Genomic DNA, 12,493 nt, shown 5'->3' on the forward strand with positions numbered 1-12,493 from the left:
AGCACTCATGATCTTCCTGCTCTACTTTTCACAGCCGCTCGATGCTGGTGAGCTGATCAGCGCTTGGTGTAATATTCAGTTCCTCTCTGCACAGGCCTCCATCTCCCAGTTCAAGGTATTCTACAGTGCAGCAGCTGAGATACAAACACACAAACACCCGTCTTTACAAGTTCTAATGTTTAGTTTTGACTGGCAATTTGGGTGATCAGTAAAGCTGTAATATCTTCATGTTGCATAAAATGACACATAACCCAGCACACTTGCTCATTTGACTGATGTAGGATACAACTAAGCTGAAAGATAAGGGTCTTACTCAACCAATGCTGCTTGGAAGTGTGCTGGAATTTGAACACAACCTTCTGATCAAGCCTTCTGTCACTGAGCCATTACAACCATGCCAGAGCAACACCATAACTAGTTTGCATTGATTCAGCTATTTCTCCCACTGAATTAATGCCACTTAAAGATTCCAGTGAAGCAGTGCAAGCTAGTTGTAGTGATGGCTTTGAGTCTCTGATAAGAAGGTTGTGTGTTCAAGTCCCAGCACAAAACATAACTTCCTTGATTGTATCCTTGAGCAAGACACTTCTTCTTTTTCTTATTTTTGTCCTGTATTGATTTTGACCCATAGTTTGTTGTCTCTGTAGGACACAGTCCAGAAGGAAACCTGCACTAAGGGACTCAAAGTAGATATCCTCAGTTTTGTTGAAGATGTGGCAATAACCAACCCAAACACAAGAAGTATAGCTGTGGTGCTGGAAGAGAAAATTGTGCTTGATGATGTTGATGACCTGCCAAATGCATTTGCTTTACTTTTTGGTATCATTTATGCACTTAACATTGAGCACCTGAAGAAGTATACCTTCGAGGTGACCCAGACATTATTTCTGACCCTTGGCTCTCAGTGTACTGCAAGAGTGCAGTCATTGAAGAATAAGCTTCTGAAGCTGGATGTTTAATCTTGGCTGCTGTTTATAAAAAAGTTAACAGTTATCTATGCACTTTCATAGTTTTGTTAATGGAGCTGAGTTTGTTGGACTTGTTTGTTGAACTGTTCAAGCTGCAGCTGTGAAGCCATAGCAAAGTCATTTTTGGTCTTTTTCCATTGTTTTACCCAAATCTCATTACTTAGAAATATACAGAATACTTGCTGACTCAAAAGGTTCAGACTGTAGTTTCATGGCCATAGCAGTGAATCCAGAAAAAGTCGTCGTTGTATATTTCTCAATATTTCATCTAGTTGTGTTTTGTATTCAGTGATTATTTGTTCTTTTTGTTTGTTTTGGTCTCAAAATCTCTAATACTGCTTTTTTCACTCCTTGGACTCAGATTGTTTATGTACCATTGTTTAATTCAGGCTTACTCTTTTATAATTGGTGCAAAATTTTATATCGTTTTTTTATTCCTATTTGCAAACTTTCTTTCATGTTTGTATCGAATTTATTACATTATAATTGATATTTTATTGAAGATAAATGATATTAATATTGAAAAGAGAGCTTTTTGTAAAATGTATATTCAGTGCCATGAATAATGTCTGGATTTTTGGTTGTGGTCATTTGTTTCTGTTTACTGGAGAGTTATTGAGGCTCAATGCCTTGGTTTTATTAAATGCCATTCAATAAATAATAGCATTTATTCAAGTTGGATTGATTCATATTTTGTCTTGGAAAAGTCTCTAAATATCTGTTCATTCTTAAACTCTTCCAGTAATCAGTTCTGCTGTTTGTAACACCTCAGCTTATGGACAGACTGAGATGCAGACAGATACCATAAGCACAGACACAGCTCTTATTTTATATGCCACCATTTGCTCTTTAAAGACTTGTCTCATTTGTTTTAAAATGGATTTGAATGGGCTTGAACACGCGTATGAAAACAAACAAAACGTTACACGTCTCATTATCAACTTCTTTGGAACATTTATTAATAAACTTGAACAAGCATCGGCTCTGTACATCCGACATTAACACTATAAACGTTTTACATAGAGTGCATTGTATAACGTAATGACATCACACCCAAATGAACCGTAATACATTCAATAAAACAAGAGTAGTTCGGCTGATGCCGTAATCTAACGAGTAAGAGTGCAATACTTAACACCCACACTTGCTCTTAGCTTATTAAGTTACCTGAAAACAAAATAACAAATAAGGCTTCTCTTTCACATAAACGATGTAAACATAAACCTTTTACTCTTTTAAGTACCAAACATATCTCGAGCAAACCTCTTTAACTTTAGCTTAGTGGCTGGCTTTGTCATAATGTCAGCAACCATTTGCTCTGTAGGTATTCCAAGATTACCTTGCCATCATTCACAGTTTCCTTTATAAAGTGCTACTTGATGTCAATGTGCTTGCACCTTTGCCTGTAAACTGGGTTTCTGGCTATTGCTATTGTACCTTGGTTGTCTTCATACACTTTTGTTTGTACGTATTGGTATGTATCCATACCTTTGAGTAGCTACTTGAATACTCAAAGCTACTCAAAGGAATAGAAGGGAACCGCAAGGTGTGCTATAAGAAATGTTGTGCAAAATGCTAAGTAAAGTGAAGTGGCTAAAAAGACATTGAAGCTCTCCAGCATGTTGATTAAAACATAAAAGAGGGCATCACATTTAGTGCTACATCACATACACACATATGGTCCACAGTGTCAGTGTGAAATGCCACAGAAATCACATTGTTTGTGTCTGGAATTAGCCTGAATTAGCATATTTATGTTTACATTATATATATGAAATTCCTCACAAATCACCATGAGCCAGTGTACGGTATATATACTTGCAATTCTGCATTCTTTATTCTTCTGTTCATTTGTTTATTTCAGACTTACATATTGCACACAGAACTTCTGGATAGTGTAGTGGACCAGCACCGTTACATCCTCCACAGACACCCTCACACATTCGTACAGCCAGCAGCCCTGCTCTGGCCAGTACTGACAGCATTTTTCCTAGAAACACATGCAGATTCAAAACCATTTAACCTTTACAAGCATTTCCAGAGCAAACTGTGTGCTATATTCATGTGTTTTTCCTCTTTTCTCTCTCTTATGTTAGTCAGCATGACTATGGTGGCAGATTTGTGCTCCCAAACCATTCTCCAGAAATCAGCCACTGTCTCCGGTTTCAGACCTGAAAACAGACCTTTTTAAAGCTTTCCAGCAGAAAGTCATGACATTCAGTAAATTCATTCTGACATTCACTCTTCTGATCTGTATGCTGTGTAACGTGTGGGTGACTGCTTCTGTGTTAGAATCTTGAAAACTGATGAAACCCTCAGATGAAAGGTCACTTACACTAACTACTAGCTGTAGTTAACTTTAGGTCTACACATATTGACTGCTTTCTCCAGTGTCAGAGCTGCTTCACATAACAGTCTTTCCCTGAGACCATTATCAGGAATCCCACAGACTATTTTGTCCCTCACCATTGAGTCTCTAAAATCTCCAAATTCACAAGTCTTACTTAGTGTGTGCAGTTCTGCAAGGTACTGGTCAAAACTCACTCCTTGTGTCTGGTCAGCAGAGAAAAACTTCTCAAAAGTGACATTCTTACTTGGCACGAAGTATTATGGAACATGTGCCACACACAAGACCTGAAATAATTGTTTGGTCTAAAAACCACACACCTGGCAACACACAAACATCATCTGACATTCACTGAATTGAACTAGATGACTGTTCCTGAGAAAATTCAGCAACTTATTATTTCAATCAATTTACGCACTAGGCTTTCTCACAACAAATCAATCTCACTGTTGGATATGTAATCTAATGATGATGAGGTAGTTCTAGGTTTCGCCTTGTTTTATATAAGCTGTATCCGATACTGCCATCCTGTGGTGAGATTGAGAATTGACCTAATACAGGAGACTTACTATCAGGTACCACAGAGTATAGAAGTAATGCATTAAGTCTCTTTATATACTTTCACAAGAAGACCAGCCTGTAACCACTTAATGAAATAAAAATAATAAATGAATTAAATGACTTGAATGAAATTTGTTTTTATACTTGTACTTCTTGATATAATAAATAGCTTTTCTTTTCTTTTCTTTGTTAAACACTTCAGTTTCAGACATCTGAATCAGTGTTTATAAGTTAGGTCTGGTGATTAATTTCAGCTGGAGGATGTGGAAAGAAAACAAGGCCTGTCCCTGCACTTTCCTTCACTTAAAGCACTCTGAAATGTCCTTCAGGATGAATGTAAAAGTTTACAGAATTGCCATATTTGGCTGACGGTCTATACTGACGGTTTATACTGGTTCATACTGGTTAGTGCTGGTTTTTACTGGTTTAGGTATTAGAAAAAAATTATGGCTGCTTTCTAGACGTGCTAAACAACTATGTAATTTTCTGCAAACCTGTCCCTGGGTCATAAGCCCAAGAAAAAAACATGATTTTGAACAGTGACCAAAATTAGTGAGAGGCTAATCAACCCACTATAAAATAACTTTTACTTAAATGAAAATGAAACGGCCTCAATGTGTCTTAAAGTTTAGTGAGGAAATAATAAAGTAGTAATAAAATAATAAAGTAGTAATAAAATAAAAGACAAATAATAAGAAACGTGGAAAATGTATGCTGATTTATTTTGTTAGTTCAGATTCATTCTGGTTTAAATGTTTTATCATTATTTACAGTAACTTTAGGAGATAAAACTCATTCATAATGGTTAATAAAGGTGTCATGAAGACGCTGTGATTTCTATTTCACCAGCAGAGGGCGCGCTGAGACTGTCAAATATTCCCTAACAAGAACCTGAAACATCTCAATGGCGCCATCTAGAGGGAATCGTGCAGAAAATTATTTCTGTATCTTTGAGAAGTTTTTAAAAGCATCAAATTTTTTTGGTAAACGGAAATGAAATACGTTGTGGAAGTGCAATTTTCATACGTTTTCATTAAGATTAAAATGGATTAGAATATAGCTCATATCTGTATATATGATTATATCTACATATATGATACAGTATAAACAACTCAATTCAATTCAGTTCAAAGTGTTTATTGTCTTGTGCACAGTGAGGAAAACAAGTTTCCCTGTACAATGAAATTCTTTCTTTGCTTTTCACAGTTAATGCCAAGACAAGTCACACACACAAAAATATAACTCAGTGTTCTAGTATTCAGTAGCATATGGTGAGATGCTGTTGTTTAACTGTTTAATTGTTTCATCTCAGTACACACACACACACACACACACACACACACACACACACACACACACACACACACACTCTCTCTCTCTCTCTCTCTCTCTCTCTCACAGCATTTCACACAGTAACATGACTGTTGTTTTAGAAAAATACTGATATGTAATACAGCAATACTCTACTCTTTTTACTGTGTAATTATATGAGAAACAAATGAGAAATGTTTATGATGTGTTATAAAAAAAGACACTTGAGACACGTGTGTAATGAACCAAAAAATAATGTATTAACTATTTACAAGCAATGACAAACTGTACACTTATTACAGATATTAATATTTTATATAATATTTTAACATTTTATACCACAACACATTTGTATAACTTAATAGTAAAAGTCTTAAAAATGTAATATTTACATATTTACAACAATGCATAATTCAACAACAATACAATTATATTTATTTATTTATTAATATAAATGACGATAATACACATAACATAAATAAACAACATTAATATATTATAATTTTATAATTATAAAAATCCTATACATTTAATACAAATTAAATGCAAATGCAAAAAAAAACAAGACTCACATTTTTATCTAGATGCCATAACTACTTTAATCATACCACAATTATATCATTAAAATGATTTACATTTAGAGATTATGCTAGAGATGGTGGTAAGAATCCTCTGGATGCCTGCGCAATCACACCGAGATTCATAAAGTGACCGAATGATGTAGCTATGAACTATGGGCTATGAACTCATAAGAGGTGTTCTTAAAAAAACTACAGAAGAGGCCTGAGCATGAACACTGGGCTCTTGGGTCTACTGAAAATTTTGGGAACAGGTTACATAGTTAGCTCCAAAATGTTTTTTTAAAAAAAAATTTCCAACACAACAGACGAGAAGGTATCAAGCGGATTCTCACCACCCCACGTGTTTAAAAGGCTGAAATACTTACATAATTATTAAAAAAGACTAATGCTGAAATCTAGGGGTGAAATAATTATCACACATACTTACCACAGATACTTACCATACATCATGGATATGAGGTGATGAACATGAGGTGATGACTGAGCTTCTGAACTTTTGAACAGCTCTCCCATGTAAATAGAAACCAAGTTAATGGGGAAACGGATGATCCATACAGGTGGTGGGATCCATACAGGAGAGAGACCTCTCATAGGTGGGGATGGGCTCCTCACAGGTGGTGGGATCCATACAGGTGGTCGGATCCATACAGGAGAGAGACCTCTCATAGGTGGGGATGAGCTCCTCACAGGTGGTGGGATCCATACAGGAGAGAGACCTCTCATAGGTGGGGATGGGCTCCTCAGAGGTGGTGGGATCCATACAGGAGAGAGACCTCTCATAGGTGGGGATGGGCTCCTCACAGGTGGTGGGATCCATACAGGAGAGAGACCTCTCATAGGTGGGGATGGGATCCTCACAGGTGGTGGGATCCATACAGGAGAGAGACCTCTCATAGGTGGGGATGGGATCCTCACAGGTGGTGGGATCCATACAGGAGAGAGACCTCTCATAGGTGGGGATGGGATCCTCACAGGTGGTGGGATCCATACAGGAGAGAGACCTCTCATAGGTGGGGATGGGATCCTCACAGGTGGTGGGATCCATACAGGAGAGAGACCTCTCATAGGTGGGGATGGGATCCTCACAGGTGGTGGGATCCATACAGGAGAGAGACCTCTCATAGGTGGGGATGGGCTCCTCACAGGTGGTGGGATCCTCACAGGTGGTGGGATCCATACAGGAGAGAGACCTCTCATAGGCCAGATGTCATTGTCCTCAGAGTCACTGAGCTCTCTGTTATAGCTGAGCTCATCCTCCGGAAACACAAACGTCTCCCTCTGTGTCCCTGTGTCAAAGAAGATAAACAGACAATGTGGCACATTTAAAAACGTCTCATAAAAAGAAGCAGAAACCCTTTTTAATAGCACTGTGTATGTTTTGTAAAGCAGGAAAACCTCCCTATCAAAACAAGACGTATTTACACAAGTTATATTAGTAAGAGTAATTCTGCAGTATGATTAATGCTGTCAGACCTAGACTACAGTCTACTGGTCAAATTTAAGAAAAAGTATCGCAAAAGTAACATAACATTACTTTTTATAAAAAAAATAACTAAGTAATGCAAGTAGTTACTTTTTTAGGGAGTAACACAATATTGTAACGCATTACTTTTAAAAGTAACTTTCCCCAACACTGAATATAATATATAATAAAATATATAATAAAATAACAAATATATAATATATTTGTTATTTTTCACATTTTAGTAAACCATTTAAAGGTTGTGAAATTCTGTAAAAATGATCTGTATATGAGTGAAAAATTCAGTTTGTGTTGCGTTTAAAGGAAAGTTTTATACATATACTGATGGCTAAAAATAATCAGAATGAGACCGCAATAGGAACAAATATAAACATTTATTTAAGCAAAGTCTATAAGAAGTATACAAATAAGTTTATTTCTAAACAATTCTATACATGTATTTCCAATCTATAGGCTATTGATGGGAATAGGGGGAGTGGGATAGGAACAGAGGGATAGATTAATAAGGGATGATTATTAAGGGATGAGGGATCTTAAATGCTAAGGTTAAGCCCTTCTTCAGGTCCTGGGGTTCACTGTACAAACCTGTAGGAAAGAAAAGAGATTTTTTTAAATATTAAGTTGATCAAAAATAGAAATAAAATGATTTCATACTTACGTGTGGAGCCTGAGCAATGTAGGAAAAAGAAGTGAGAGAAAAGAAGATGAAATGAAACAGAGGAAGAAAAGATGAAGTGGGTAAGGGGAAAGACATTGCTCAGAGCTCCTCCAAAATGTCCATCATCAGCTGGACGTGCAGCTTGAGGAGTCGCTGAACTGTGGTGGCTAAGGCTGCTGGGTCACTGTAGAGCTCCAGAGGCTGAGTGAAGAGTACTTCAGCAAGCTCTGTAAGGTAATCCTATTGACAAATTCCACACACATCCAACATAGTGTCACTGAGTTTAAGATACAATCCTGAGAATTTGTGGATCGTGGCATCAGAAGATATTCAACACTTACAATAAGCACTGTGAAGTACAGCTCTGCTGCAGGCTCCCACACGTCCACGTCCCACATGCTGAAGAGCGCAAGCAGGCGCTCCAAGAAACCTCCCGTAAACTTTTGGAAAGAAAGACAAGCTTCATTAATGCCATGTCTTATCAGGTTTAAAAAATATGGAAAAAAGAAAACCAGATCAAATAGACCATGTTCTGAAACTCAAACATTACTTAGAAATCTCCTGATAAGACACTTACTGGCTGAGGTTTTGAGCCATTTATAAAGTAGCTGAAGAAAATCAGCTCAAAAAAACATCCAGGAAGTTGTAGTGGTGGTCCTGCACAGAGTAGAAAAGATACAAAAATAAATTAGCTTTACATATTGGAGTCCTGTTTTCTATATTAGCAAAATCTGTTATCTTTAAACATCTGTCATTTCACACAGGCGTTTATTAGCTTACACAGGAGCTGAGCTCTGCTTTAATCGATTCCTGATTGGAAGGCGTCCTCAGGAATCGAATCAGGGCCTCGTAGGCCAACTGCACACCAACTGCATCCTGTTAAAGCAAACGAAAAAATCTCTGTAACTCACTTTGGCTATGGCTGAGAACCTGAAATTATTTCCATCACAAAAATGATACAGTCTTTCATCATTCTGAAGTCACCTGGTTGTTAGCTGCTGCCAGTCGCATGACGATCTTCTTTCCAGCCATGAACAAGAAGTTCTGGTTGTGGATGCTGGCAAGCAGAGTCTGAATATAAGACAGCACACAATATAAAAGTTAAAGCAGAGTGGACTTTACCTGCGCAGTAACAGCAGCTGAATCTGCTGCTCCTCTGTCTGAAAGATGGCAGCTAAGAAACAAGAGATGTAAATGTTTAGTGTATATTAAACATACAATACACTGTTACATCATTAAAGAGTGAAGAGGATCGTACCAAATAAAGGGCACCTCCAACTCCTCTGGGTTAAGGCGCTCCTCACTCTCCTGCAAGCCAAATCATTAAATCATTAAAACTCACACAGTAAATTTTACAGTATCCGAATCAGGGGAATAGCAGCATATGTAGATACACACCAGGTCTGAAAGTCTGAATTACCTCACAGTCGTTGTGATCATAGTCCCAAGTGGAGGTGAACATCTGTCCATCTTCAGTCACATACAGCAAAGTGCAGGTTACCGTTGTAATGGTTTGCTGTTGAATAAAAAAAATATCCACACTGAAGACAAATAAAAGCACAACTGACAAAATTCTAAAAGTTACTAACTACAAGATACACTTCATGACAGTGCAATAAATTTACCACAAAATAATGTGGCACGACGAATGATGTCTCCATTCGGTTACAGGAGATGAACTCTGTAACCCTCCCAGATTCAGCCTTAAGAGAACAAATTAAAGTGAACACAATTAGTCACTGCAATTAACAAAAGTTTTGTGATGCCACAACGAATAATCCCTTACCTGTATGCCAGTGAAACATTCCTCTATGGAGGACTCATAAGGGAATCCCTGCAAATGACAAAAAGCTGAAACTCAAGATCTATTTCACAAACGTGAGCGTCTAATAATCATCAAGGTCAATTCTCTTCCTCAGAGTAATTAAGTCTGTGATTACCATGTGATTCAAGCTGCTCGTCTTGGTGGATTTAAACCAACAAAGACGGCTCTGTGGGCCCCTTATCATCCCCAGGAAGTATGTTTTCATTTCCACTGACTGAAAATAGAGAAACAAAACTAAACATTAGAACTTGTAAAGACGGGTGTTTGTGTGTTTGTATCTCAGCTGCTGCACTGTAGAATACCTTGAACTGGGAGATGGAGGCCTGTGCAGAGAGGAACTGAATATTACACCAAGCGCTGATCAGATCACCAGCATCGAGCGGCTGTGAAAAGTAGAGCAGGAAGATCATGAGTGCTTCTGATCACAGCAGTTTCATACTAATATTCTGTCACTTAGAAAAAAACAGAAAAACAGGTGAAGGGTCTTGAGGTTGTTCTGTGGGCAGCAGCTGGATGTTCGGCTCAACAAACTTAAAACACACAAACACAATTAGTCACTGTAGTTCATAACATTTTGTGATGCCACAATGAATAATCCCTTACCTGAATGCCAGTGAAACTCTCCTTATCACTGGTATAATAAGGGAATCCCTGTAAAAGACAATTAGATGAAACTCAAGATCTACAACCACATTTCACAAAAGTGCTCTTCTAAAAATCATGTCAGTTGAAAAATGTCCATTCTCTTCATCAGAGTAATAAAGACTGTGATTACCTCGCGAGTCAAGCAGTGTGTCTCTGCGCTTTCAAACCAGCAGAGCCGACTCTCTGGACCCCTCATCACTCCAATCATGTCTCTGCTTATGTCCACTGGCCAGAAATAGAGAAACAAAACTTAACATTAGATCTTGTAAAGAAGGATGTTTGTGTGTTTGTATCTCAGTTACAGCAGTGTAGAATACCTGGGAGAGGGAGGAGACTACAGACACACACTGAACATCACGGCAGGCACTGTCCGGCTCATCAGCATCGAGCGGCTGTGAAATGTAGAGCATGAAGATCATAAGTGCTTCTTATCATATCAGATTTATACTAACATTCTTTACAGTAAAAACAACCTTGTAAAATCCATTGATTGGCTTTAGGAAATAAATGAAGGATTTTCTTACCAGAATGACAGCTGAAGGTTCTTCGTGTGGTTCGGTGGGCAGCAGCTGCAGGATTGGCTCAATGACCTTAACACACACACAAACACACACACACACTCACACACACACACACACACACACACACACACTCACACAAACACACAAACACACACTTAGAAAAAAGTGGCCTGTAGGTTTTAAATGAAGTTAAAATATTACTATTTAACTGACACATACCTGGAGGACAGAGGGAGTATCTGCTGATTCCTCCAGCACATCCACAGGCTCTGCAATAGATTATTTTTCTGTGACTCAGAATTATGACTCTTCAATTACACAATATCAAACTTTCCTATTAATGCATAAAAGTTAATAAAGCAGTGAGTTTGATAATTAGTTAACTTGTGAAGAAACAGAAAAATTGTAGCAGTCAGATTGTGTAAATTCACTGTACATGTGACCTGATTAAACTCTCTAAAACCTCCTGCCCCTGTCCACCACCCAAATCTATAAAAAATATTATAGTGTATAATTATTAAAACCTTTATACTCACTATGATATTGTGGAAATGAAACCATTAGTGAAGTTCTCTAGGTAGATACCATACACTGCTCAGCCATAACATTATGACCACCTGCCTAATATGCTGTTGGTCCCCTTTTTGCTGCCAAAACAGCCCTGACCTGTCGAGGCATGGACTCCACTAGATCCCTGAAGGTGTGCTGTGGTATCTGGCACCAAGATGTTAGCAGCAGATCCTTTAAGTCCTGGAAGTTGCGAGGTGGGGCCTCCATGGATTGGACTTGTTTGTCCAGCACATCCCACAGATGCTCGACTGGATTGAGATCTGGGGAATTTGGAAGCCAAGTCAACACCTCATTCTCATTGTTGTGGTCATCAAACCATTCCTGATCCATTTTTGCTTTGGGGCACGGTGCATCATCCAGCTGAAAGAGGCCACAGACATCAGGAAATACCGTTACCATGAAAGGGTGTAGATGGCCTGCAACAATGCTTAGGTAGGTGGTTCATGTCAAAGCAACATCCATATGGATGGCAGGACCAAAAGGTTTCCCAGCAGAACATTGCCCAAGGCATGACACTGCCTCCGCCAGCTTGCCCTCTTCCCATAGTGCATCCTGGTGCCATGTGCACACACACCCGTCCATCCACGCCATGTTAAAGAAAACTTGATGTATCAGACCAGGTCACCTTCTTCCATTGCTTCGTGGTCCAGTTCTGATGCTCACGTGCCCATTGTTGGTGCTTTCAGTGGTGCACAGAGGTCAACATGGGCGCCCTGACTATGCAGTCCCATAAATAACAAACCGTGATTTACTGTGTATTCGGACACCTTTCTATCAGAACCAGCATTAAATTCTTCAGCAATTTGGGCAACAGTAGCTCGTCTTGTGGATCGGACCACATGGGCCAGCCTTCACTCTCCACGTCCATCAGTTAGCCTTGGCCGCCCATGACCCTGTCACCGGTTCACCACCGTTCCTGCTTTGGACCACGTTTGATAGATACTGACCACTGCAGACCGGGAACATCCCACAAGAGCTGCAGTTTTGGAGATGCTCTGATCCAGTCATGCAGCCATCACCATT

The 12,493-nt window shown here is 38.7% G+C and overlaps 1 long non-coding RNA gene across 1 annotated transcript; it reads right to left on the minus strand.

Annotated features, from left to right (window-relative positions):
- Positions 1-9,540: 9,540 nt before the first annotated feature.
- Positions 9,541-9,945, minus strand: LOC131347582 (uncharacterized). Its single transcript, XR_009203800.1, has 3 exons — positions 9,850-9,945; positions 9,696-9,743; positions 9,541-9,612 (listed from the first exon to the last, which is right to left on the minus strand). It is a non-coding gene; the product is annotated as an uncharacterized LOC131347582 (long non-coding RNA).
- Positions 9,946-12,493: the final 2,548 nt, after the last annotated feature.

This window comes from Hemibagrus wyckioides, linkage group LG27, assembly GCF_019097595.1.
Source record: "Hemibagrus wyckioides isolate EC202008001 linkage group LG27, SWU_Hwy_1.0, whole genome shotgun sequence".
NCBI classification, from domain to species: Eukaryota; Metazoa; Chordata; class Actinopteri; order Siluriformes; family Bagridae; genus Hemibagrus; species Hemibagrus wyckioides.